Source organism: Mustela nivalis, assembly GCF_964662115.1.
Source record: "Mustela nivalis genome assembly, chromosome: 5".
Taxonomy (NCBI): domain Eukaryota; kingdom Metazoa; phylum Chordata; class Mammalia; order Carnivora; family Mustelidae; genus Mustela; species Mustela nivalis.
Window position 1 is genome coordinate 146,279,633 of NC_139024.1, and position 27,863 is coordinate 146,307,495.

Below are 27,863 nucleotides of genomic sequence, written 5' to 3' on the forward strand. Positions count from 1 at the left end.
TCAGGTTCCTTTCTGTGACCACACAGTATTTCGCCGTATGGGCATACCACATTTTGCTAATCTGTCCATCAGCCAGTTTGGGTTACTTTTCGTCCTTCGGCTGTTGTGAATGATGCTGCCATGCACATTTGTGTGCAAGTGTTTGTGTGTGTGGGTGCGTGGGGTGAGATTCGTTTGGAACATCTCCAGTTAGAAAACCTGGAACATCCAACCCATTCGTGACCAGGTTTATTTACTGCTCTTGAGTTAACCTGCTAAGCGAGTCTCTCAGCTTGGGTCCGTGTGTGCTCCGTTCAGCCGAGCGCCGCGGTGGCCTCTCCCCTTCTGGGGCTCTGGGTTTGCCTTTGGGGACTGGGGTTCTCCTTCTCCTAGCTCCCTGAGTGCCAGTCATCACTGTGTGTGTAGGGGGGCCAAGAGTGGCCTCACTTTTCCCCGGCCCCTTGGCACACTGTAAACAGTGTTCACAGAAGTTTCGGCTGGACCCACGTGTGCTCCACTTTGGTGTGAAAAAAACGGTGGAACTTCACGAAGTTTGCGTTTTGTGAATGCTCAGGTGTTTCTGACTGTGGTACTGGGTCTCTCAGGTACCCAAAGAGTTTGTGGGGGAGGGTAGAATAAAAACCCTGGGTCCTCTCTGGGGGCATGAAGAAGGACTAGGAGGACTGTTGCCCAGACTTTACCTTCAGAGTCCAGAAAGTTCTCATGGTTATGTGAGTGGTTTTTGGGCAGGACACCTTGGGGGCATAGAACCATTGTCTATCAGAAATTCTCTCTGATTTTCCTGGTCCCTCCAAGCCTGCTTTGCCTAAACAAAAAAGCACTTCCGAGGTTTTTCATAATGAACTCCTTTTAAGAAATGGGAGTTGTTTTAAGGAAGAGGGATGGTGCCATGTTTTTTTTTTATGTTTTTGATTTGTACCAGATTTATTATTTTTCCCCGAGTTGGTGTGAAATTGTTGAGATGATCTGGGTCTCTTCTTTGAATCAGGAACTTTTTGCTTACTGTTACGCGTTCAGAGAAATTGGGAGGCAAGAGAACAGAGGTGTGGAATGGTGGGGGGGGGAGGTGTCTGAAAATGTCGTGTGGCCCGAGGGTGTTCCAGACTGTCTGGAGGTGCAGAGGGCGTGTCCTCACTCTGGAGGAGCGGACGTCATGGTATGGATGTCTGTGCCTTATCTCAAGGTTCCTGGTGAAAACTGGAAGCCGAAGACCAGCGTTGTCTGTCAGCATTTGGAATCTTATTTATTACATAGCGCTGAAGTTTGGTGTCACAGATGTTTCTGACTCACGATGCTCATCATGTTTTTTCCCACCGTTTTTTTTCTGGTCCACCTCTCTGTCCCACATTGACTCTTGTGCTCAGGTCATTGCTTTGGCTTACCCAATGGGAAGCCCTAGCAGAGGGCTACATTTGGCGGTTTTTTTTTTTTTTTTTCTCTGTAGTGGCCAACCAACCAAGAATTGGCAAGGTTAGATACCCACCTCAGTTTAGAAGTTGGTGTGAGTGAGGGAGTGTGTGTGTGTGTGTGAGAGAGAATATCTAAGAAGGAGCTACTTTTTTCATCTTTGCATTGTTTAACTGGAAATCTGTGTCCTGTTCTGCCCAGCTGCCTCTGTGTGTTGTACCTAGAACCTATCCACCTCCTTGTGCCATTTCAAAAGCAAATGCCACATCCCTCCTCCTAAAAATTGCTTATTAGAGCTAATTTTAAGAATTGAGTTAGAACTGCCCTCTAATGTAATGCAGAATATTTCCCAATAATGCCTAGGTTAACAATGATAGTCTTGCTGTATTGTGCAAAAAGGGCTTCTGTTCAGACCCAGCTGGGTTTCAGGCTTAATTCATTGCTCTATGGTGGGATCACCACAGCTGCTGTGGGGCCTTTACAAATGCAAAAAAGCTGTCAGTGTTTGTTTCATCAGCTGCATAAGTGATGAGGCCAAGCTGAGGAATCCATTCCAGTGTTGCAGTGTGCAGGCTGCGCCGTTATTGTTTACAGAATTAGTGTGTTGGAGCTTTAAAATAGTTGGCACCTCGACCGCCCTTCAGAAGCACAAGGCTAAGGAACAGGACCAGTCGGTTGGCCTCGTCCTGTTGGCCGGATCCAGCCCAGCCCTGGTCTTGAACAGCCGCAGCGCCAGTCCGCGCTGTGGGGCTGACCTTCTTTGGGACAGGGCGGGGGCCAGGGAATTTCTTGTCTCTTGAGATCCCTACCCCAAGCTTAGATTTGCCTTCTTTTGTTTTTAGTCCCTTATTTAGGGTAATTGCAACTGAATTTTAAAGGCTTCCTCAGCCTCCCAGCCCCAGGTAGGTCCAGGGTAGGCAGCTGGGACTTCAGGGTCTCCAGTAACCTTCTGGAGCAGAATCCAGATTTTGCCAAGCGGTAATGGTTTGGGAATTGATTTTGCCAAGTGGTAATGGTTTGGGAATTGATTTTTTTTTTTTTTTTTTTATTTTTTTTTAAATTTTTATTTTTTTTTATTTATTTGACAGACAAAGATCACAAGTAGGCAGAGAGGCAGGCAGAGAGAGAGAGGAAGGAAAGCAGGCTCCTCTGTGGAGCAGGGAGCCCGATGCGGGGCTCGATCCCAGGACCCTGGGATCATGACCTGAGCCGAAAGCAGAGGCTTTAACCCACTGAGCCACCCAGGCGCCCCTTTTTTTTTTTTTTTTTTTTAAATTTTTTTTTTTTTTTTTTTTTTTTTGGGAATTGATTTTGCCAAGTGGTAATGGTTTGGGAATTGCTCTCATTTCTCCCCATAGATACATAAGTTAAGGCTACTTCTTGGCTGTAGGAAGACCCACCGGACATCTCCCTGTCCAGTCAGTTCGGTGTTGTTCCCCAGGGTCCCTCAGCAGATGCCAGCCCCTTTCTGCAGGGACTCGGTGTAGTCGTGGCTGCGTTTCCTGGCCCTTTTGGGCCGAGCAAGCCTGTGTTTGGCCACTAGACACGCATACGTGATCTTTCACAGGCTAGCGTAGCCTTGTCCCAGCTGCCTCTGATTTATTCCTAGCCCCCTTCTCAGCTCCTGGGTCTCTCCAGAAGTCCTGCTTCATGAAAGCAGGAGGGCGGAGGCGGTGCCCAGTCTGCTCAGGTTTGCAAAGCAGAGCCTGTCAGGTCTCTGCAGCTCTCGCATATTCATAAAAAGGATGGCACGAGGCTCAGGGTCTCCAAATTAAAGGTCAGTACTGCTCAGCTTTGGACCTCAAGGCACCGGCACACAGGCCCTTCTTAATTCCTTTACGTCTCTGCGGTTTGCCCTATGGATCCCCTGGGGCGCAAGAGAATATGTGGGTCTGATGAATTCCCATGTGGTCTGTGTGCTGATTAAGCAGTTTGGGAGGGTCCTTGTATGGCCTCCCTTTGTAAAGAGCATTTTTTTTTTTAAAGATTTATTTATATTTTGACAGAGAGACAGCCAGAGAGGGAACACAAGCAGGGGAAGTTGGGGTGGGGGGAAGCAGGCTGCCCACTGAGCGGAGAGCCTGATGCAGTCCGGGGCTGGATCCCAGGACCCTTGGGATCATGACCTGAGCTGAAGGTAGACCCTTAACAGCTGAGCCACCCAGGCGCCCCTAATGAACTCTTGAGGGGAGAGGATGGACAAGTACATTTTAACTCTGACAGTAAGCTTCAGCGGAGAGCAAATACAAATAACCAGTTCAGAGTTTTAACTGTCTTCATTTCTCTCTCTCTCTCTCTCTCTCTCTCACACACACACACAAACACACCCCTGGAACAGTAACAGTGAAAAGGGAAGTAGCCTCAGTGAGCTCGGCATCCCCTCCCCCCGGGGTGGGGGCAGACAGCGGGGTTGTAGGGCCTGCTAAGGAACCAGGCCGGTTCCCGGAACCGTCATGGGCCCCGCCTGGTTTTCTCCTGGGGCTGGGGCGCTTGTGATAGATTTCCAGAAAGCTTATGGAATCCTTGCTCACAGCCCCCTCCACTTTTAGGGAAACCATCCTGAAGCAACAGTGTGTTCTTGCTCTACTTTGTTTTGAAAGTATGGCATTTTTCTTTCTGTTCTTAGCAGTTCTGTTGAATACCTGTCCCAAGTGATTGTGAATGCACGTGCACGTATGTGTGTGTGTTCGTGTCTATTAGTTCAAGTGAATGTCGTCACCTTGCGACCCCTGGGGACCTCATTCGCTTGCCAGCTCCAGATCAGGGTGGACCACTGAAGGCCTGCCCTGCCGCTTACTAGCTGAGCGCCACAGAAAACCACCGGGCCTCAACTTAAAGCCAGCCCTAGTGTTCTCCCCTGTAAAATGGGATGCACCTGCCTCCCTGAGCAAAGGGGAGGTATTTAGTATGTGTGCCCCCCACATCGCACTCAGGCCTGCTCTTCCCCCTGCACCCGGGTGTGGCTCCTGCAGGGCTTCCACTGACACAGATGTTGCCTGGCCAACCGTGAGTTAAGTTGTTCTCTGCCTGTGGGGGGAGAGCGAGGGTGAGCTCACCGCTCTGCACACAACAGATGTGTCCAGAGAGAGCCTGAGCTTCCTGGCGGGCCGTCCTCCTGACCTCGGTGTCCTCCACCCATCCAGAAAAATCTCAGGCTAGCCGGTCACTAGCAGGCACCCAGTGTAGAGCTTTCCCTCCCAGCTGTGGCTCAGAGCTGAGCTTGAGGGGAAGCAGAAGGGCTGGGGACTCCAGTAGCTGGGACAGGAGCACCCGAATCCAAACTGGCTGGCCGGGCAGGGCAGGGGGTGCCCTGGCAGCGGGTGCCCTAGTGGTCTGCGACCCCCAGCAGGGGTGTCACTCGTGAATCAGTCCAGGTACAGCTCCGGGCTTCGCATCGGTTTTCCTGGTGAAATGTAGACGGTGCTCCCAGTGCCCTGGGAATGGACTGTGCTGGTTCTAGTGTTTTCTGGTTGAGTGGTTTCAGCCAAGCTGTGGGAACTGTGGGAGGATAGTTCATTGGCTTTTCTGCCTTTGGGAGTCGGGGGTGATGGAGGAGTAGGATTTCACCTTCGTTTCATGACCGAGGACTTCAGAGAGCCTCCTGGCCGATCGTCTGACAGCCCTTTGTCACTGTACCTTCGTCTGGAAGTGCTGGCAGGTGGCTGGGCTGTGTGCATGCTGATCCCCAGAGGGCTGTGTGTTTTACCTGTGTTCCTGTGGGTGTTGTCGTGTTACTTGGGGGCCATTCACCTGAGAGTTCCGCACGAGGAAAGTTGGTTCCCTGGAACGCACGCCGACACACACACTCCCAGGATGCTGCTGGGTCAGAACCTCTAAGGTCTTCACCCCTGAGTTCTGGAGGGGAGATGAGTCCATGACTCCTTCGTACTCTCTGCCCACCGTGGTCGTGAAGGCAGCCCAGGCCATGGTGGACGGGTCACAAAACCATTACTCCTCACTGCCTGTCTGGTCACTGGAATTGGGGGTAAGAGATGGCAGCCTCCATTTTGTTCTTGCTGTGGAAGGCCCAGATGCCCATCACTTGGTACAGAAGTTGAAAGCCAAACCTCCGAATCTTCTCAGGCGGCCTGCTCGACCCAAATTAGCTTTTCCGTAAGGGCAGAGCCAGATTTTCCTACCCTAAGTGCTCTCACAGGGCTCATCTTTGAGCTTTGACTGTTGACAGGCGTTATCTTGCTGCCGCTAATAGGATAGAAACTAAACTGAAAAAGTTCATTTGTGCAAACGATTGTCATTTCCTTCTCCAGAGAGCTGCTTTAGTCTGGGATTTCATTTAGTCCGAGGGAAATGGTTATGCACCCCCCCCCCCCAAGCTTCTTTCCATTATCCAGTTGTGACAGAACTGACTGTTGTTTGGGGAGTGGAGGGGCGAGGGGGGGGGGAAGGCCTGGGGAGCTGGGGGTGAGAGAAAGGAGCTGCTAAGAAGTGCTTCTGCCTTATACCCGAAAGGCGGTGGCTTCAGAATGGGGGTAGAAGGGGAGGGAGCTAGGGTCGCCGAAGCATGACCAGCCTCCCGAGGCCCCTGGGACTTCACAACAACAAAAAAAAAGGGGAGCTTTTGGCAGAATCTTTCACATGCACACGTCTTCTCTCCTGCATCCATTCTCCCCTGCTGTTTTGTAAATCTCCCGGTTGGAAATTTTTAACACGGGAGCCTTCTTCCTGTGCGGCTCTTGGGCTCTTGGCAGAATGCTCACCCGCAGCTGCAGAGAACCCCCCCCCCCCCTTTCACAGCAGCTCTCCTTTAAAAGCATTCGTGGGCCTACAGAACAAAATAAAAACTTGAGGGTTGTTCAGAAGTGCAAGCCAAGTTTAATTAAAACTCCAGGAAGTTGGGGGCTATAACTCTTTTTGTTAAATCTCTTAAAGTCAGGCGCGCGCCAGTGGCAGGCAAGGTGGAAAATGCCAGAAGCTGTTCCCGGCGCGGAAATGGAAGGCCTCCCTGTCACGAGGGCGCTCGGGGAATACCCCAGAGCTTTGTCACCTGGTGGTGGTGGCCTCCAAACGGTTGCCACGTTGTTAGGTGGTTGCCTCCTTCTTGGAGGAGGAAAAGCCTGAAGGAGCTTTCTGTCTCCTCCCAACCCAATCTTCTCATACCCAGTGCTCCGTCCCACAGTCCCTGACCAAGCCCCTGGGCTGTGACGGGGCTTCAGTAAAACGTGAAGCTTCTGTCTGACTGGACAACCACGGTCTCTTAACATTGACTTTTCATTTTTTTTTTTTTTAACTTTTATTCAGACTTTTTTTATTCGTATTTTTAAAGTAAGTTTTGTGCTCAACTGGGGGCTTGAACACACAACCTGGAGGTCGAGTCATGTGCTTCATGGGCTGAACCAGTCAGGCGCCCCTCACACTGGCTTTTTATAAAATCTTTTCGGATACGATGAGGGCCGTCTGAGCATTTTGGTTGATGGGGCTGGTTCCTTGGCCTTGGAGATTTTTTTACACATGTTCATAAGCAACTATATTTGCTCCGTGGGGGGAACACTCTCTGTTATCATTCAGGCAGTATTTATGGATGGCTGAAGTGTTTTCACTGATTCCGTAGACCAGAGCCCAGTCAGGATCCATAAGTGAATTGCTGTCTAGCCAGCCGGACTGTCCCAGGAAGGACACTTAGGATTTTTCTCACAGATTGAGAAGATCGGTAAATTTAATATTTGATGACATGGCCTTAAATTGAGTTTTGTTTGCCTGGAGATGGTTTAGCTTCATGTCTACTTTTAAATTTCTTTCTTGAGTAGTTAACATGGAAATCGTGTGTGCGCCATTTGTGTTTTTACACACGGAGTTTTTTTTTTTTTTTTTTAAAGATTTTATTTATTTGAGAGAGAGAGTACAAGGAGGCAGAGAGGCAGGCAGAGGGTGAGAGGAAGGGAAGCAGGCTCCCTGCTGAGCAAAGAGCCTGAAGCGTGGCTCGATCCCAGGACCCTCAGGACCCCAGGATCATGACCTGAGCCGAAGGCAGAGGCTTTAACCCACTGAACCACCCAGGAGCCCCTACACACGGAGTTTTTATGTAGGGAACATAGCCTTTCCTTTGAGAAGCCATGCTTCTGTAGAACCTAGCACTTCCTTTCTTTAGACAGAATGGTTTCCTCAGGATCTTTCTTGGGTATTTGTGTGTTTGACCCTAACCATTTGTTTGAGGTAGTCTGACAGTCTCCTCTCATTTCATAGGTATGGAATTGAGATTTTTAAGAAGCTTACTGGTTTCAAGTCCTGTCAGGCCAATACGTAATACAGCTAGAACTTGACACCTTGGCTCTGTGGTGACTGTGCCCCAGAGGTGTTGGGCTCTGGGAGAGGTTTTTGCTCTACCTTGAAAAAACCGTGGGACCTTATCTACAGTTGAGTCTCCTCTATTGGAAAGTCAGAGGACATGAGTGGAACAGAGTCTCTCTCTGGATTGCTGTGATTTTTTTTTTTTTTTTTGTCTTCTCGACCTTTGCAGCTCAACTTCCCTTCCCTTTATTCACTTTTATCTCCCCAAATATATATTATCTACTGGGTGCGATTTGTCCAGTGACGTATTTTTACTCTTGTGCTGGGGAAGGACGTGGAAAGGACGTCCAGGATTGAGAGCAGATGAGGTTTTCAGTCAGTGCGAGCTCCTCACACAAAGATGGTGTTCACAAAGGAGCTTCTCATTCAGCTGGTCTGCCTTTCTCACAGGCTCTCAGGAGACCACAGCAAGGGTTTAGGAGTGACTTAGTGGGGAGTTCGTGTGGTGGGTCTCCCTTCTAGCTCTGTTCCAGTCATAGCAGCTTCTTACTCATTGGGCGAGTTCTCATAAGATCTCCACTATCAAAAAAAAAGTTTGAAAACTGTCATTTTAGGGCATCCTGGTTTCCAAACCAGCAGGAATGGAAGACCACGTTGGTCCTTCTCCCACAGCTGAAAGATGTTTGAAAGCACTGGTGGGATTGTAAACCCTAATAAACATGGCTTGAAAAAAAGCCCGTTTTTGGCCGCATGTCCTATATGCCGTCCTTTCTGAGGACCATTCTTCAGTTTTTTTTTATTCTGGAAGGAAGCCTGGTGTTGTTTCCTTGTAGACAACTAGTTATAATGCACTGTCTGTATAGTGTTACGCATTTCCCAAAACTCTGTCATGTCTCATTTGGTAAACACAGAGCAGTCTCAGGGATTTCTGTGTGGAGCCCTTATTGGTCTGCTGGTTTCTATCCATAGCTGCTCTTGAAAGCTTTTATGCCATTTAAAAGAAGAAGAGTTCTCCATTGGCTAGTAAGCTGCCATCGAGGGGATGCATACCTCCCCGCAAGCCCTGCAGTATTTCTCCCATTCTAGTCTCCCCACGACCCCGTGAGGTAGCTGCGTTCCCCAACTTGCAGCTGAGGAAACAAGGCTGGCAAGAGGGCCAGGCTTGGGCTCCCCTTTCCGTCCTCCCAGGTGAGGTTTGGATCCTGGCCCGCGGAGGTCACGCAGCCAGAGCCCTGGGTTTCAGTTCTGACTCTGGTCATGTACTCAGTCTCCTAACTCCCTCACGGAAACTGAGACACAGATGATCTGGGAAATGGAGGCCCTCAGTGTAGCATTCGTGCCATTTACTTGGGAATGTCTGCCAACTTCCTGTACGTTTCATTTTTATGACTACAGTTTTATTTATTATTACGGCCATACTGTCACTGATTTTTTTTTTCCTAAAGATTTTATTTATTTGACAGAGAGAGAGATCACAGGTAGGCAGAGAGGCAGGCAGAGAGAGGGGTAAGCAGGCTTCCTGCTGAGTAGAGAGCACGATGCGGGGCTCCATCCCAGGTCCTTGAGATCATGACCTGAGCCAAAGGCTGAGGCTTTAACCCACTGAGCCACCCAGGTGCCACTGTGAGACTATTTTTAAAAATATTTTTCATTTGCTAACAATATGAAATACACATAGTAGGTTTTCTGTAAACACAGCAAATAGCCAGATGATTTAAAGATTTATCACTAGGATGTGCATTTATACATATTATGTCCTCCTACTCTTGTCCCTGCCAGTGTCCCCTCTGGGACATGCTCTTACTCAGAAAACTGAGGAAGTGATCTTCAAGTGATGATGGTACTCTTTAAAAAACTGTTTTTGGGGGGTCCTGGCTGGCTCAGTCGGTGGAGCGTGCGCGTTTGGTGTGGAGATGCCTTGAGAATAAAACCTTTGGGGGCCCCTGGGTGGCTTAGTCACAGGTAAGTGACCAGCTCTTGATTTCAGCACCCAGCTTGATCTTCCGAGTTTAAACCCCGTGTTGGGCTCCTCCACGCTGGGTGTGGAGCTTGCTTTAAATAATTATGTAAATTCAGAATAAGTAAATAAAATCTTAAAAAAACCAAACAAACCCACAACTGTTTTTAAGGCTGCTTTTTGGAAGCCTGATGTTTAGATGTGATATATATTCATAGGACCCTGGTTTTGAGTCCTCCAAAGATCAATTTCATTCTTATGAGGATACTCACTGAAGAATATGTTTTCTTTTCTTTTCTTTTTTTTGCCTTTCTCTATCTCTTTCAAACTATTTCTGACTCTGTCGTCTTCCTTTGTTAAGAAGTATTTCACTTTGCATTTTATGAGAATTTTGGGGCTGTTCTTAACTGTTTTTGCATGGTTTTTTTTTTAAAGAGGCGGGTTAAGAAATGGGTGCATTTCTGTCTGTTCAATAGAGAAGTATGTGATTCTGTTTTATTTTCATAGAAAAGCTAAAGGTTCCTGTGTAGTATTATCTAATATTTTGTTTTGAAGAAACATATTCTGTTGATAAAACAGGAAGTGTGTGGGAAAAGGCCATTCAGTAGCATATTGGGTTCTTGGATCCAAATTAATTTGCCTTCATTCAGATGACACAGCCTAGTAACAGAGGTTTCCAGAATGGTGTATTTTAGAGTACCCCAGCAAGTAAGAGGGGTCATTTTAGAACTTGAGTTTTTGTGTGTGAAGGCGGTAATTTATTTTATTTATTTATTTATTTATTTATTTATTTATTTTCAAAGATTTTATTTATTTGACAGAGATCACAAGTAGGCAGAGAGAGAGAGAGAGGAAGGGAATCAGACTCCCTGCTGAGCAGAGCCCAATGCCGGGCTAGACCCCAGGACCCTGAGATCATGACCTGAGCCAAGGCAGAGGCTTAACCCACTGAGCCACCCAGGTGCCCCTGAAAGCGGTAATTTAGATCAGAACCAGCAATTCTGTTGGCTGACTTTTGATTCTGTATTTTTCTCTCAGTGATGATCCTTGGCACTTTTAGTCTTTCTTGGGTCTACAAAGGAGATTCTGGAGGTTTCACTCCCCCTTTGCTATTGTTTTTATTTCTCTCTCTCCCTCTTCTGCCATTTCTTGATTGCATCAGTAGGACCCTTAAGAAAGCTATTGATAATGTGATGGTCTCAAGCTCCACCTGCAGTTAGAAGCCGGTCATCCTTCTGGAATGTTCTTTCTATAGGAGGCTGGTATGAGTGTCTGAAATAGGTTTGGTTAGGTGGGCCTTTAGTTTTATGGTCTCTGGAGAGGCCACTGGACTGCAGAGAGGTGCCTTCAGGTATCCCTGTTTGTGTAATAGGATTCGAATGGGTTACCTGGGTCTCTGTGACCTGGGGTCACAAGCTCCGCCACAGGAGATACAAGCTGGGAAGAGATGTTGGATCTCTCTTGCGAAGCATCTGGGCTCAGGATCCAAGACTGGAGAAAGAGAGGCACAGGGAAAGGGGCAGCAGAGAGGAGACCGGCGTTCGGGGTCAGAGGCGAGGCAGGACAAGAACAAGCTGGGAAACCTTGTCCTCACCTAAAAGAGGTTCTGTACACGGGCCTCTGGATATTCCACGTTTCCATCCTTTTTAAAAGGCCCTGTGCACAGCTGAATTGGAAAATTTCCTACACACACAGCTCCTTCATTAGATACTGATACCGGTTAATTCAAAATCGCTTGTAATTGGAAGCAGCTGCTGTTTCCCAGCTGACGAGGTGTTTGAATCAGATGCTTTGAATTAGCTGGACTTGGATTATTCATATTTTAATTAAAGTCCATTTTATCCCCCCCAGTCTCTTGCCTCTCCAATGACCAAGATTTTACAGTAATACATTTGAAATTACGGGAGCATCCCAGTAGAAAGGCATAATGTAAGTTCAAGGACTTGCGGTTGATTATGGCCTTGTATCATTAAATAGTGAATTTAGCTGCATTGCCAATTCCCCTCTGTCACTCTCTGAACCTTGCTTCTGTCGTGGGGGAAGATTTCATTCCATTTAGAAAAGTTGAGACTTTTGTCCCCTCTCCTCCTCTTGGGACTCGGGCATGTTAGCCTAATTGCTTGTGTCACTGCTACCAAGGAAGGTGCAGCATGAAATGGGACAAGCAATTTTCTGGTACTTTTGGTCTAATGGGGTTTGCAAATTAAGCCATGAATAGTGGGGCTTTGGGGGCAGTGCGGAAATTTTCTTAGAAGAAAAAAAAAGTTAGCAAGTGCAAGGGTGAGGCCATTGAGTGCTTCTGTATAGATACAGAATGTTCCACAAGCAGCTTGCAAGGAAAAACCGACTCTCTTAATTTTCCAGGGGGAAGGGAAAAAAAAAAAAAAAGAGGGAGATTGCTTCGCCTTGCATTGGTCTCTCTGTGATGCTAATAAGGAAAAAGCTGGAGGGAAGGAGTTAAATGGATGTTTCCTCCCTTCCTTTCCCTGTCGAAGGTACCTAACTTGACTAAAGTTTGACTTGACAAATGTTCTAGTTAATTTAATTTTGTGTTAGTCCCTCTCCTCCCCTCGAGTGTCCAATTTTGGCTGACTTGCAGAAAAACCACAGCCATGCAGACGTGCCTGTTAGGATGTGTACGTATTCTCTGTGATCTGGGAAATTTAAAAAGGGTGTAAACTCCGAAAGGAGTTTAAATAGTGTCCCCGGAGAGGGAAAGCATGTACCTGTCAGTGCGTTTGGGGAATTCTGTGTCCCATAAGATTTGGTACTGTCAAGTTAGCACACTGGAGCGCCCAAGGAGAAGGAATTCTAGGATTGGTTGGCTGTTTGGGGGCACAGAAGGTGACCACTGAAACAGGGAAGTAGTTCTTCCAGCATAGTCCTTCCGTTTTTCTGTCTTCCCAGAACTCGTTTGAGGGTCTGAAACTAATTGGCTGCCCCGTGACCAGAGAACCCGTCTTTGTCCTGTGCCTACTCTGCACTGGGTCAGGGATTTTGAGGCCCCACAGAAAGAAGCTGCTGGGGTTTTCTTGGCCCGTGTACAGGGTCAGGGACTGGCACAGAGACTGGGCTTGGAGGAGAGAAAAGCTGTGCAGTGTTGTCTTTCAGGAGGGTCCTTCTGTGTGTCATCCTTGCCCCCTGGAATTTTCCAGTGGTTCTTCAACACGGAATTGCTGAGGCCTGGCACAGTTTGGTTGCTTTTTGGGCTTCTCCCCAGGTCACAAGGCCATCAGCGGACAAGCCGTAGGTATGCATACCTAAAGGAAGAGGGAACACACGTGACAGAGCAAAATGTCATCATGTATTTCAGTGGAAAGGTACATTTCCTTCAGGTTTTCAGTTCTTCACGGATGAGTCCTTCAAACAAGCACTTGGTCATATTCTCTCCACTGTGGTAACGACCACAGTTTTGAGTGCTTTTGCCTGTTAATTAAACAGTATGCATTTACATAGATGAACTATGTATGTTCTCACACACCTTTGCCAAACAGGATTTATTCTTTTATTTTTACTGATGAACAGACTTGGCTTCTGAGGAATAAAATGGCTTAAAGCAGTATGTGGTACGGGGGTGGGGTGGGGCCTGGAGGTGAAGCCCAGTTGGCTCCACTGTGCTGATTTTATTTAATTAATTAATCCATTTATTTATTTTCCAAGCCAGACTGTATCCCGCTTTATTAAAGATACTTTTCTCCATGTGCGGATTTTAATAATGAGATGATATTTCTGTCTCCCAGAGGTATCTCTAGGCTTAGAGATGTTGCCACTTCTTTTTTCCGGGGAGAACCCTGATGGTTGCCTGCCAGTCTCTTTTTCAGGATACCCCACTGGAAAAAGGAACTAGTAGCTAAATGGGACTCTTTAATCAAGGTCCAGCAGGCCTCATCCTGCATCTTAAGAGAGCTGTTGGAAATCACAAGTTAATACGGTGACATAATGATTTTTATTGATTGAATAGCTGTTGCTGAAGCATTACATTTATTCAATTTTTAAAAAAATTTTTTTTTAATTTATTTGACAGAGAGAGATCACAAGTAGACAGAGGCAGGCAGAGGGAGAGGGAGAAGCAGGCTTCCCACTGAGCAGAGAGCCCGACATGGGACTCCATCCCAGGACTCTAGGATCATGACCCGAGCTGAAGGCAGACGCTTAATGACTGAGCCACCCAGGCGCCCCCATTTATTCCATTTTCAAAAATATTTAAGAAGAAAGACAGGATATGTTACTGTATAGCCTATTAATAGATAATGGAGTTTGGAAAGAAACAACAAGAATACCATCTAGTTAGAAAGGCTTGGGGACATTTCAGGGGAAGTTAGCAAGAGCAATATGGATAAATGGGGAGAAAGCAGAAATAGCTACTTTTCTGGGGAAGAGAGCACACCGTTGGAGCAAGCCGTAAAAAAATGGAAGGAAGGGCGCCTGGGTGGCTCAGTGGGTTAAGCGACTGAATTCAGCTCAGGGTATGATCCTGGAGTCTCAGGGTCAAGTCCCACATCGGGCTCCCTGCTCCCCTGGGAGTCTGCTTCTTCCTCTGACCCTCCCCACACCCATTCTCTCTCTCAAATAAATAAGTAAAATCTTAAAAAAAGGGGGGGGGGAGGAAAAAAAATTAACCCCAGTAAGGAATATATGAAGTCAGCAAGACCTTTGTGGCTGAATAATGATAATTAAGGTAGGCCCTCCGCAGCCACCTGTCTGCCAGAGCTGCTTCCTGAGGGAATTCTCTATAGGAGGAGCACATAGGGAAGGGGTTTCCTAGCTGTAGGCTGAGGCTGCTCTGAGGAACCCAGCTTCTAGTGGCCCTGGGGAGCTCCACCACCAACCTTGCCCTGGCCCCACCCTGGCTCCTGAATGCCTCATTTTGTCTGGCATTTTCCTTTGATGGGACTGAACCCACCTATGGTGGAGGTGGTGAGGGGATTAAGGGGGAGGGAAGAGGGAAGAGGGGGAGGGATTGAATATGAGAATGTTTCTTCGCTTGAAAGAGTGGGAAAGTGACAGTATAAGGAAGGAATTTAATTTTTTTAAAATTACTTCACTTTTAAAAAAAAGATTTATTTATTTGACTGAGTGCACAAGCAGTGGGGAGTGGAAGGCAGAGGGAGAGGGAGAAGCAGGCTCCCCACTGAGCAAGGACCCTGGGTTCATGACCTGAGCTCAAGGAAGATGCCCAACCGACTGAGCCACCCAGTTGCCCCTAAAGAAGGCATTTAATTAGAGGATTGAAAAGAATTCCAGAATTAAGAAAAAGAGAGACACACCTTCAGTTCTCAAAACTTCTGAGTGCTGTGAAGAATCTCCCAGGCCTTACCCCACTGAACCAAGAGATGCAGGTCCCACTTGGTATTAGGAGAGGACACAGGTGATGTTAGAACCTAGCCCTGTGGGGTGCTTTCAGTTACCTACTTTAAAAAGTGTTTTTGCCTTCCCAGGAAAATACACAGGAGGCCCTGTGGAGGTGGTGGTGGTGAAGTGAAGGTAGACAGGGAAGAGGGGTCGTGGCAGGTGTCCAGGCGGAGGAACCAGTTGTAGGGCTGATGGCTGTCTGCCTTCAGACACCAGCAAAAAACCAACCAACCAACCAACCAAACAGACAAACAAACAAAAAGTTTACGTTTGAAATGGGATTCAGGAGGGGATTGCTTTGAGATTGAATTTTTATTTTATTTTATTTTATTTTATTTTTTGTGTGTGAGAAAAACTAATTATTACATATGTGTTGATAATGGGCACTGGTGATTGGTCCTCATCTTTATTACTGATCTCACCGGTACAGGAGGTGCTCTAATGTTTACAGACCTGGGATTTCAGTTGTCTGACCCTAAGAGGGCGTGTGTATTTTCAACATTTTCAATTAGTGAACTCTGAGGTGGTCTCTGAAATGGTTTGAAGTGGTCGAAACAATGCGTTCCTGCTAGAAACGTCTGTGTCCCAGGTGATACACATCTTTGATAAGCTTTGATATTAACTAGTTTTTTTTTTTAAATTTTGTGCATCTGACTTGTATTGAATATGGATGCTTGTGGTGAACTTCATGGTACAGCGTATTTTCTGTTTTCAGTGATGTTCGGGGAGTCATGGATGTGTCCAAGTGTATTTATTGCTTTTCCTCTCTCATCTGGTTAATTTATAAAAGCCTTTGCTAAATAACACCACTTGCATTTTAACTCTGTTGTCACTTCCCTTGGCTCTCCCGGCTCACCTGTCTTGTCCTGAAATGACACCATTATTTCCCCACACTTGGGTTAATTGGTCACGTTCATGAGGTACTGTCCTCTACTCTCCTTTCTGTTGGAGATTGTTGTTGTTTTTAAAGATTTTATTTATTTGAGAGCAAGAGTACAGAGAGATTGAGAGTGCAGAGAGAGAGAGCTGAAGAGAATGAGCAGGGGGAGGGGCAGAGGGAGCAGGAGAGGTAGGCTCCCCACGGAGCAGAGAGCTCCATCCCAGGACCCCAGGATCTTAACTGTGAGCTGAACCCAGATGCTTAACTGACTGAGCCACCCAGGTGCCCCAGCTGTTGGAGATCGTTTAAGTGTTACTCCTTTTTAAAAAAATTTATTTATTTATTTATTTGACAGAGATCACAAGTAGGCGGAGAGGCAGGCAGAGAGAGAGGAGGGAAACAGGCTCCCCCCCACCCCATGCAGGGCTCGATCCCAGGACCCCGGGATCGTTGCTCAAGCCGAAGGCAGAGGCATAACCTACTGAGCCACCCAGGCGCCCCTAAAGTGTTTACTTTTCTGTCCAATTCTTCCATACCTCTTCTTGCTTAGGGGATAAAATCTAAACTCTGAAGCATTACCTAAAACCCTTTATTAGATCCATCTTACCTCATCTCCTCCTGTGTGTGACATTCCGGTTCTTCTATCTCTTTGCTGTCAAGGTCATGGTCCTTTAAGACGGTGGTCCTGTACCCCGTTTCCTTGTTCCTTTCACTGTCGGTAAACCTCTGCTTCCCCCTTCCGAGCCTCAGCATCAGTGAGCTCTTGGGTGCCTACTCTGTGTTGGTATCACTAGAGAGCGCCCACCGTGTGCTGGGCACTTGGCCTTGTTCTGGGAGAACAGCACGAACAAAGGTATGGGGCTCTGTGGACAGGCAAATACCTGTGTGGTTCGTCTTTGGGTCTCCTGGCACTTGGCAGGCAGTCAGTAAATGTTGTTACCCTGATTTCCATATTAACTCATCCAGATGAATGTGATTAAGTCCCTTTCCCTGATGTTTTGTTTTAGAAAGGTCACGTGGAGAGGTTGGAACGGTGTTGCGATGTACACAGGGACATTCTGTTGTGTGTATAGGTGTCATCCAGGGTCCGTTCTCTTCCCCTGCTCAAATCCGTGACTTTGGAAAATTTGGAACCGTGCTCTTGGTTATCCATTAAAAAAAGGATAAAAATAAACACACTGTTGCTCCTGTTGCGGCACTTTAGTGGTAATAAAAAAAATAATTTCAATGACTTTGGCTTTTTTCTGCCAAAGTAAACGTTGGCTCTCTTTCAGCTGTAGTAATGTAGCTTCTCTCAATTTGTACGAGTTACACTAAAGCAGGGCCAAGTTGAGAAATTAGTTTCTCGGCTTTTTCCCTTCCAATTTAGGGAAAAAAAAATTAGATTTTGGATACTCTTGTTCCTATCATCTTCTTCCCGCCTCTCTCCTCTTTCTGCATTAAAAAAGATGATGATGAGGAAGTGGCTAAGTTGTCAGCGGAAGGAACCGTGGATCTCATTCTCACGGTATTTGTAGGAGGTGGTCGTGGGTGATAATCTTCAAGTAATCATCGCTCCCTGTATTGAATGTGACCTAGGGTGTTTCTTCTGAACCATAAGATGGTAGGTCAGGGTCATGTAACCTTTTGGTTTTTAACATGGAATTTTTGCTTTTCTGCAGCCCAACTTCATTACTAGCCTGGAAATCCAAGCAGTGTCAAGTAACGTCAGCACACGCTAGCTCAGCACCCTTACGCGTTAGCTGGTATTCGAAAGACGGGTTTGGGAGTATGTTAGAGAGTATTAGGTGTGTCAGTGTTTGATTTTGGAGAGCGTAGGAGGGCTGAAGGTAATGTGCCTTTGGGGAAGCAGCTTCTCCTCAACCTGCCCAAAGGAGTGGTTGGGCCTGTGGGCTACAAGCCCCTTGTACAGTACATTTGGTTAGGGGACCTGCAGAGAATGCCACTTTGGGTTTGCCCCAGATGACCTTTCCCTCTTCACTGCCTTTTGGTACACACGATGTCATTAAGATACAACTTTGTGGGCGCCTGGGTGGCTCAGTGGGTTAAGCCGCTGCCTTCGGCTCAGGTCATGATCTCAGGGTCCTGGGATCGAGTCCCGCATCGGGCTCTCTGCTTAGCAGGGAGCCTGCTTCCTCCCTCTCTCTGCCTGCTTCTCTGCCTACTTGTGATCTCTCTCTGTCAAATAAATAAATGAAATCTTTAAAAAAAAAAAAAAAAAAAAGAAAAGATACAACTTTGTGTCCAAAAGAAAAATGTGATGGGCACCTGGGTGGCTCAGTGGGTTAAAGCCTCAGGTCATGATCTCAGGGTCCTGGTATCGAGCCCCACATCAGGTTCTCTGTTTGGCTGGGAGCCTGCTTCCCCCTCTCTCTCTGCCTACTTGTGATCTCTGTCTGTCAAATAAATAAATAAAATCTTCAAAAAAAAAAATGAATACATCGTAGCATACAGAATTCAGTTTAATTTTGGATTTTGGGAAAAAAAAAATGCCAGGATCAAATTCAGAAACCTTCAGAATGAAATATGAAATCCTCTGTATTTCCCCTATACTCCTCTTGTTTACTTTCTACATATTTACAAGAATATTTATGCACACATAGTCTGTTTTTTTGGTGAAGATTTTATTAGAGGGGGAGAGAGGGAGAGAGAGAGAGTGAGAGCGAGAGCAAGCAGGGGGAGGGGCAGAGACAGAAGGAGAAGCCGAGTCCCCACTGAGCAGGGAGTCCACATCCTGGGGCGTGATCCCAGGACTCAGGGATCATGACCTGAGCAGAAAGTAGACACTTAACCAGATGCTTAACCGACTGATCCATCTGTCTTTCCTTTCCTTCCTTCCACTTGTTTTATATGAATGAAATGGTCATGTTGTATAAATCAGCCTTTTCTCACATAACTGTCTTGAAGATCTTTCCATGCGGCTCTTGGGACCCGTCCTCTAACTTATCTAAGTGCTTTCTCACGCTTCTCTTCTCGAAGAGTGCCTGTTCACAGACATTTAGGTTTTTTTCCACTGCTTTGTTTACTTAGAAACAAGTTTCTTTCTGGACATCTTTCACACTTGTGGGCATATTGGTGTAGGATTCATTTGGAAGCACCAAGTCCAAGGGTATGTGCTCAGTTTTTGTAGCAGGAAGAGCTTTTTCCATGCAGCAAGGTTTAACCAGCTTACGTTCCCACCAGCAGCGTAGGAAAGTCTTTATTTCCCTCCCTTCTTGCCAACACTTGGTGTTCTAACGCTGTTTTAGTTTTTGCTTAATGAATAAACAGGGCCCATCACTGTTGTATAAATTGAATTTGTCTGTCTTCTGTATTCTTTGTTGGTCTGTTGGCCATCCATATTTCTTTTGTTCATGACTTTCGCCCAGTTTTTTAAAGATTTTATTTATTTATTTTAGAGAGGGGTGGGGAGGGGCAGAGGGGGAGAGAGAGAGAGAGAGAGAGAGAGAGAGAGAGAATGAATGAATCTCAAGCTGACTCCTCACTGAGTGAGAATAGAGCCCGACTAGATCCCACAGCCCTGAGATCATGGCCTGGATCAGGAGTTGGGCACCTCCCTCGCTGAGCCACCCAAGCACCCTGCCCTTTGCCCATTTTTGTATTGTTTTGTCCTTTTCTTGTCAGCTCTTTACGTTCTGAGTGTTTCTTAAACCATTTACAGATACTTTCTCCTGCTCTGTCTTTTATCCTTTCATGGTGTTGAAAGTGTTTTTTTCTGTTACAGAAAGTTTTACAAATTTTTCTGTAGTCCAGTTGGCTTTCCTTTCTGGGTTTTGTGTCTTGCTTAGGAATGCCTTTCTGACCTCAAGAATATGGAAATACTCTCTAAGAGGTTTTTTCTCTTTATTACTTCCCACCTAGTTAAATATCACCCTCCAGTATTTTAATCCTCACTGTACTCCACATCAACCACTAAAGTGGGATGAAACCTCAGCTCTCTGGAATCTTCTGGTAATGACCTCTTCTGACAGCCACATGTTACGGATACCTTAGGGGTGATCCCTTTCTATGTACAAAAGGCTTAAAATGTACTTTTAGTTTTATTTATTTGCAAAAATACTATTTTATTTTTAAGTGGTCTCCATGCCCAATTGAGCAGTGGCCTCCACTGCTCAAAATCGTGACCCCAAATCATGACCCTGAGATCCCATGATCTACCTACTGAGCCAGCCAGGTGCCCCTAAAATGTGCTTTTTAGAGTCTTGGTTCTCAGTAATTACCATGACCACCATTATTATCCTGTGCTAAAAAACGATGTATTAATGTTCCCGTTGGATATATGTGAAAACAGCTCCAGCCTGTGCATCAGAATTTCTGGATTCAAAATCTATATATAAAAATAGGCATGAATTCTGTTTCCTTTTCCTTCCTTCCTTCCTTTTTTTTTTTTTTAAAGATTTTATTTATTTGAGAGAGAGTGAGCAAAAGAGAGGGAGAAAGCACCAGCAGGAGGGATAAGGGGCAGAGGAAGGGGGAGAACCAGGCCCTACCCTGAGCAGGGAGCCCGACATGGGTTTAGATCCCAGGATCCTGAGGTCATGACCTGAGCCAAAGGCAGACGGATGCCTAACCAACTGAGCCACCCAGGCACCCTTACGAGTTCTATGGTCCTGGAAAAGAAAGGATGAAGTGGGATGAGATAAGATAAGGTGTAAAACAGTCCAGTACCACTGAAGTCCATCTGACCTCGCTAGCCAGGTGCCGACTCAGCTGGGCTGAGCCTTTACGTCACTTCCAAGACCAGCTCTGAGCCCCATGCCTGGTCTGTGCTCAGTGCAGCTTGCTTTCCATTTACCATCCACGCTATCTTTTGAAGGGCAGAACTGCTTTAAAAGCATTTTAGAGCAACTGCTTTTAGACTTGTGGTGTTTTTTTGTCCCCCACCCCCAACTCCAGTTTTCCCTGATTTTTTTTTTTTCCCCCGTTTTTGACACTTGCCACTTAACCACTGGCACGTTGAATGTCTCCCAACGTCTATTTTGGTGACATAATGAATCATTGTATGGGAAACCGGTTAACAAGGCTGTGAGTGTCAAGTAGAGCTAAAAAGTCCCCAATGATGGGGCTGGGCCTCTGTGATAAGTAAGATGTCACTGCTTTTGTGCGTGAACTCTGAAATGGCTTTCTGATGCCTCAGAGACCTTTTGTTTGTTTTCTGCTTCTCTGCCATCTTCCCCAATAAGTGAGGTCATAGGATAACTGAATTCTAGAAAAGAAGGCACTCTCTTTTGTTTCCTAACCTTTTGCCTCCATAAAATTCATATTGCACCAGAACAATTTGAAAAGCCTTTTGGAATCTCTTGTAGAGGAATTTTTGCAGGCATCAACATGCATTATGTATCAGACTTCTATATTAAAACCCACTTGATGAAAGCGCAGCAGATTTATGCCGCTTGACTCAGCAGCCAGCAACTTCCCGAGAAGAGACCTAGGGATTATTCTTTATTGGTTATGCTAAGTTTGGTGATGCTCCGTTTTCTAAACGGGTTCCCTTCCTAGCACAGCCCACCAGAGCCTCACCCTGGGAAGCTTCCGAGTCCCAGCTCGCTTCCCTGTACTCACCTGCCTTATCTTTGCGGCTGCTCCCTTTGCCCTTCGCCCATCTTGCAGAGAGCAGGGAAAGGGATCCTGTTCCACGCTTAAAACCCTGAGCTACCGTTCTGGCCCATGCCTGCTGGCTTTTGTTGACTCTGCATCTCCTACCACCCGCCGCTCACCCTCCCGCCCTCCCTCTTCCAGTCCAGAAAATCTTCTAGAGCCCTTCTTCGTCTCCTTATTCTTGTTCTCCGCGCCAGCATGTCCTTTTCTTTATCCAGAAGGTACTTGGGTATTTCATGCTCTCTGCAACCACTGTAACGGGGGACAAGGATATTTACGACTTTTTTGGATATCAAACTCACAGCTACTTTTATTGATTTCAGGTGTAGTGCCTGCTTTCATAGTTGGAGGAAATGCTAAGGTTCAGGAAGAGGTTAACGAGAAGGAAGATGGAAGTGTTTGCTTTTCCAGGTTCCCAGTTTTAAGAGGTCCATGAATCTTCTTGAACCCCCTGGATGCCTGTCCTTTCCTCCCGCAGCGGTGCCCTGTGCCACTGTTCTCCGGCATCAGCTTAAATGTCATCTCCTCAAGGCGGCCTCTCTAGGCCAGGAGCACGTGGTGATGGGGTGTGGTGGCTGCCTCTGCTTACCTGCAGCCCTTCCAGTCGTGGACATTTATGAAATGATTTGTAGGACACCTGCTTCCCACGGTGGGGGGGGTGCTCTGTGGCTGCGTGAGCCTTGGGGGGGTGCACTGACTGTCCACCCATTGATCCCCAGTGCCTTAACACGCATGTGTTAAACCCTGACTGCATCAGTGACCTAGAGGGCAGCCTAAGCAGCGGGAACAAACCATGTGAAGAGAACTCCGAAGTGTGACAGTTCCAGGCCGTGGTTCCCAGGGACCTCGAACGAGGCATGTGAATGGGTAAGGGGAGAGATGTTGTAGAACACAGTCCGGGAGGAATGCAGGTGTGTCATTTCTCTGTCTCGGTCCCTTCCAGTGGGATGTAAGCCCCATACATCTGTATACATAGAGTTTTGTAAAAACACAAATATGTGTATGTCTGTGTGTGTGTGTGTGTGTTTGGCTGTATATGGTTATATGAGCGCATGATGTTGGTCCCACTGCCTGGCATTGCCTGGCATCTAGCAGGTGCTCTGTGAGTGTCTGTTAAATGTGTGGTTGTGCAACTTTTCTGGGCTGCTGCTTGCTCCTTGGCAAAAATGAGGGGCCTTCCTCGCAAGGCCCTTTCTAGATTGTCCCTAAGCTTATTGTCTCCCTGACCACAGGCATTCAGTAGGCCCTGTGGGGTTCTGAAGGTGAATCATTTGGATTTTGCCTTGTGCAGGGGCGAGGAAGGGAGGAATGGATCCTGAAGCTGCTAGCGTAGAGGGGAGGAGAAGGCTCCCAGAGCCATTTGGATGCTGATTGCCCGGGCGCAGCCTCTGATCTTATCCCGAGGTCACCTTTCTTATTCCTGAGACAGTGGGCCTGGGGTCTGAGGCCTGGGATGCAGAGCCCGGTTTGATGGTCCCAAGCCCTGGAGGGAGGAGAGAGGCTCGAGACAGATGTCACTGGGGCAGTTCTGTTGGCGGACAAGTGGTCACACAAAGAAACCGTCCCGACTGGGGTTGGTGAAAGTCTGTTGACAATTCAGGTGGCACTTGAGGTGGACCTTTAAGAAGTGATTGTGATTTCCTCCAGCAGCAGGCTGAGTGTGTTGGTGGGGAGGATTCAGGGGAACTAGAAGAAAGCAGAATCACGTATGCTTCTTGGGAGAAGGATCTAGAACAGTCTAGAAAGAAAACCTTTGAGTTTGTTTTAATGCCAATTTTTTCCCTACTCTTACATATTTTATTTAAAATTTTTAAATTTTATTTAAGTAATCTCTACACCCAGCGTGGGGCTTGAACTCCCATGCTCTTCCGACTGAGCCAACCAGCCTCCCCTCTCTCACGTATTTTAAAAACTTGACTTAATGGGGACAAGAAACTGTACTGCATTAGTAGCGGGGTGAGGGGAAAATAACCTAGATAAATCTATAAGCCAGTGAACCACTCATCTTCATGGAAAGAGGGGTGGAGAAGATTCTTAATTTTTAAATAATGTTAATTTTTATTTTAATCAATAAATATCAGTAATTTTGCCTGCAGCCACATCAGCAAACCACCTGATGGTGTATAATTTACATACAAACACACCGATTCCAAGTACACAGTTGAGTTTTGACAGTCCTGTTTCCCTTCATGGAACTCTGACCAAATGGTAGTCTATTTCCACCCCTCCGCAAGTATCTCTTGTACCCTCTGCACTTGTTCGATTCTGTTCCAGCCACCGCTTTGATTTCTGCCACCATAGGTAGGCATTGCCTGTTCTTCACAGCTTGATCTCTGCAGGTTTGTCTCCGGTGCTGTGCTCATCAGAAGCTCATTCCTTGTTGCTGAGTAATTCTGCATCGTGTGGACGCAGCCCAGTTGGTGTACTTGCTGGCTGACGGACGTTGGGTCGTTTCCCGTGTCTGGCTGTTAGTTGCTGGGCACATTATGAGTTCAAGGCTGTGTGTAGTCCAAGGTCTTCATTTCTCAGGGGTAAATCCTGAGGTGTGTCATTGGGTCACGGAGCAAGTGTAATGTTTCACTTCGGACGAACCCGTCGCCCAGTTTTGTAAAGCGCTCCCGCCATCTTGCACCCCTGAATGTTCCAGCTGCTCCGCGTCCCTGTCAGCTTGGGTATGGTCACTCTGAAGTGCTTTCCTGAAGTGGTTGGTTGCCTTAGTGTCTGTCCCGAGTGAAGCTCGTGGGATGAACAGTTGGTTTTCAAAGAGACTAAAAATGGTTTGAAAAATTCACTTTATTTATTTTTTTTAAAAATTTTATTTATTTATTTGACAGACAGAGATCACAAGTAGAGAGGCAGGCGGAGAGAGAGGAGGAAGCCAGCTCCCTGCTGAACAGAGAGAGCCCGATGCCGGGCTCCATCCCAGGACCCTGAGACCATGACCCGAGCTGAAGGTAGAGGCCCAACCCACTGAGCCACCCAGGCGCCCCTGTTCACTTTAGACTGAGCTTGTAGAATTACTGAGAGACATCTTGGTGAAAGTGTTTGCCTTCTCTTGGGTTGGAAGTGCGCCTTTATTCACCTTCTTGAAGTTTTGACTCTCCTACTAAAAAAAACCCCTCACTTTCACATGTGGTCTTTGTATTGAGTGAAGCAGAGGAGCTGTTAGGGGCACAATCTGCTGTTTTCTTCTCTAGTTCTAAGTGACTTAACTGATCTGGTTCGCAGCCTGCATCAGACTTGAAGTAAAAGTTAAGTCAAGAGGGGGATTTTCTTGGACCAAAGGAGGAGGGAGCACTGACCCTCCAGGGGAGCAACATAGCAGAACCTGTGACGCCCCAAATCACAGTGACGTGTAGCAGTGCGCTGAATAGGCAACTGGACCTCCAGCTCAGGGGTAGGATACCACCTTCCTGCATAATTCACACATGCATATTTTAAAGCAGTGTTTTTTTTTTTTTCTCAAGTAGTAAAAGAGAAACCACAGAAAAAAGCAGAAAAGAAGTGATCTCTCTCTCCAAGACTCCACACAACCCCTGTAAACATTTTATTTTTCTTTTTACAGCCCTTCTGGCTCTCCATGCAAATATTTTTGTAATACTGTATGTGAATTTTTTCCCCTATTTTTTTCCACTAGGTGTTATCATAAGCGTTGCCTTATGTTATTACCTATTTTCCATAATAATTTTTTTTTTTTTTTAACCCCACTTCATTGCCAACCCTGCCTTTTCTTAACTCCGTCACTTTAGATTTTCATAATGAGTGAATCATACTAGGTCTTCCCTCGGTTCCCCAGTCCTATGCAATGCACCTTCTTTTTTCATTTGTTCTTTCTTTTTCCATAATAACAATTTTACTTGACATGTATCTGTTCAGTGAATGTACAACCCAGTGTTTATTATTATTTTTTTTTAAACCATCCCACTATATTTAAGGATATTAAGTTGTTTCGAGTTTTGGTGATGCTATCCAAGTACAACCATCTTTTTTATAGTAAGCTTTTTGTTTCCTTTAGGGTAGATTACCAAATACAGAATGCCTACATCAGTGGAAGTGGGCATTTTAAAGCCTCCTGTGTTTAATGATTCATCAGAAATACAACCCCACTGCTTCCCCAAAAGGCCGAGTGAGGGTGTGTGGATGCCTGTGGCACCCTAGAGCCCACTGGAATGTTTAAATATTGAGACCGTGGGGTGCCTGGGTGGCTCAGTGGGTTAAAGCCTCTGCCTTAGGCTCAGGTCATGATCCCAGTGTCCTGGGATCGAGCCCCACATGGCGCTCTCTGCTCGGCAGGGAGCCTGTTTTCCGCAGGCTTGCTCTCTGCCTGCCTCTCTGCCTACTTGTGATCTCTGTCTGTCAAATAAGTAAATAAAATCTTAAAAAAAACAAACAAACATTAAAACCGTGAAATCCAGAGTCCCCTGAAAGCTTAAGTTGTAGTATTTTATTAATTTAGGATAGGACACCATTTAGAAAGATACACAGATGTAGTTGGCCAGAATGCACTCAGGACTGTCGTTTGCTTTCAAGCTTTGAGAACTGTTTGCCTTTTGAAAGCTGCGTATCCCTAAAATAACCGAAGGAACCGAACAGTTAAAGGAAGGTGGCTCAGCTAGCTTCTAGGCTTGTCCAGAAGCCAGAGTATGGAAGGGCCTCACAGGGAAGAGATACTTTTCCCTGCCAGGGCCTGCTTGTGTGTTGACGCCCTTGAACGAGCTCTCCTTAGTTTACTTCCCTAGGGCTTCCCTGAACTCTGCAGTGGACTGAATTGTGAGTAACCTTTGTGTGTGGATTTAGGTCTACTTTCATTTTTCTCCCACGCCTACTGCAGATCTTGAGCTGATAGGTAGAAATGGCAAGTCTTTGAGGCATCATGAATTCATGGCGATAAGGGCATTGGGGCACTTTCAAGGACAACCCCTTTCCTTTGCCTTTTTTTTTCTTACCTAAATTGTGATGCCTGTTGGTACCCGTTAAACTTTCTACTATTAAGTTATTTTAGAATTAAATTTTAAAGCACTCTCCTTCTTTGAAGGGACAAATATTTTGCAAACAAAGGAATTAGTGGGTATTAGTTTTGACCGCACCTGGTAAATGTTTGAGCCAGGGTTTTGCTCCGTGTTCTTTTATTTGTGCAGTAAACATGGATTGTTTCTTAGTAATTCCCAGTAAGACTGTCCCCTATCTTAAAGAGCTCCCTGTTTAGATAGGTTCACAGAGTATGATGATTGTAATGTGTGAGTGAACAGGTTGTCATGCATAGGCTATTATGGAAGCTTCCAGGAAGCGGGTAGTCTTGGAGTGAGGCGGGTAAACCTATGTGGGGTGAGGCGGATGAATCAGGGAGAGCTTCCTGGAGGAAGCCAATTTCTTACTAAGGGTGAAGTAGGAGAGGTCAGGTAAAAGGCTGGGGCTTGAATGGTGAGAGAAGCAGGGCCAAAGAGCATGGCAGGCCCGTGGGAGAGGAGTGAAAGCACAAGGGCCCGGAACAGTATGTGTGCATGGGTGGTGTATATGTGTGTGTGCACCCGTGTTTGTCAGTGTGTTCGTTTGCTGGAGTGGAGAGGTCAGTGCGGGGCATGGAGGGGAGGATGAGGCGAGGCTGGAGAGGTAGAACTTGTTCCTGTTGGTAAACAAGAATCAATCATAGAGATTTTTAAGCTGGGGTGGTAGTGAGCTTTGGGGTGGTGGTAAGCTGTGCAGTGGGTCCAGCCTGAACTCTGGTGGGGGCTGACTTCAGTTGTAGGGCCTCTACCTGACTGTCTCCTAATGGAGAAGAGATGCAAGCAAGGAAGGTCTTGGCCACCTGGGAGACAGCTGGGAAGTGGGGACAGTGGGAGGGTCTTGGAATCGAGGTTGTTTTAGGAGAGACTGTGATGCACTCAGAGAATCTTTTTTTTTGGTGGAGCAGAAGTACAATTTCTTCCAAGAGGAAACCTACACATTGCTTCAAGGATTTAGATAACCTGAAAGCAGAATAGCAGGTAACTAGCATTTGACCACCGCAGCCTGGTCTGGAAGCTCCCAAGTATAGAACCATCCATTATGTTATGAGGACTGGTGGTATGACCAGATGTGTCCTTTCTTACGTTAATGAAGTTAATTTTATGTCAGTGAAGAGTTCAAGAAGTGCAAAGCAGTTAGCATCTTGGGACCACAAAAAATTTGTAAGTAAATTCTGCATTCAGCATGGGGACTTGAAGCCACAACCCTGAGACCACAAGTTGCATGGGCCACCCACTGAGTTGGTCAGTTGAGTGGGGAGAGGAGAAGATTTATTTATTTATTTGAGAGAGATTGAGGGCAGAGAAGGGCAGAGGGAGAGTGAAAAACCCAAGCAGACTCCTCGCTGAGTGCAGAGCCAGACCTGGGGCTTGATCTCAGGACCCTGAGATCACGACCTGTGCTGAAACCAGGAGTAGG

The 27,863-nt window shown here is 46.5% G+C and overlaps 1 protein-coding gene and 1 long non-coding RNA gene across 14 annotated transcripts in view; both read left to right on the plus strand.

Annotated features, from left to right (window-relative positions):
• Nucleotides 1-27,863, plus strand: part of JARID2 (jumonji and AT-rich interaction domain containing 2) — a 256,732-nt gene that overhangs the window by 18,806 nt on the left and 210,063 nt on the right. The window lies entirely within an intron of this gene.
• On the plus strand, nucleotides 6,664-11,953 carry LOC309865477. Its single transcript, XR_014312124.1, has 2 exons — nucleotides 6,664-9,210; nucleotides 10,516-11,953. It is a non-coding gene; the product is annotated as an uncharacterized lncRNA (long non-coding RNA).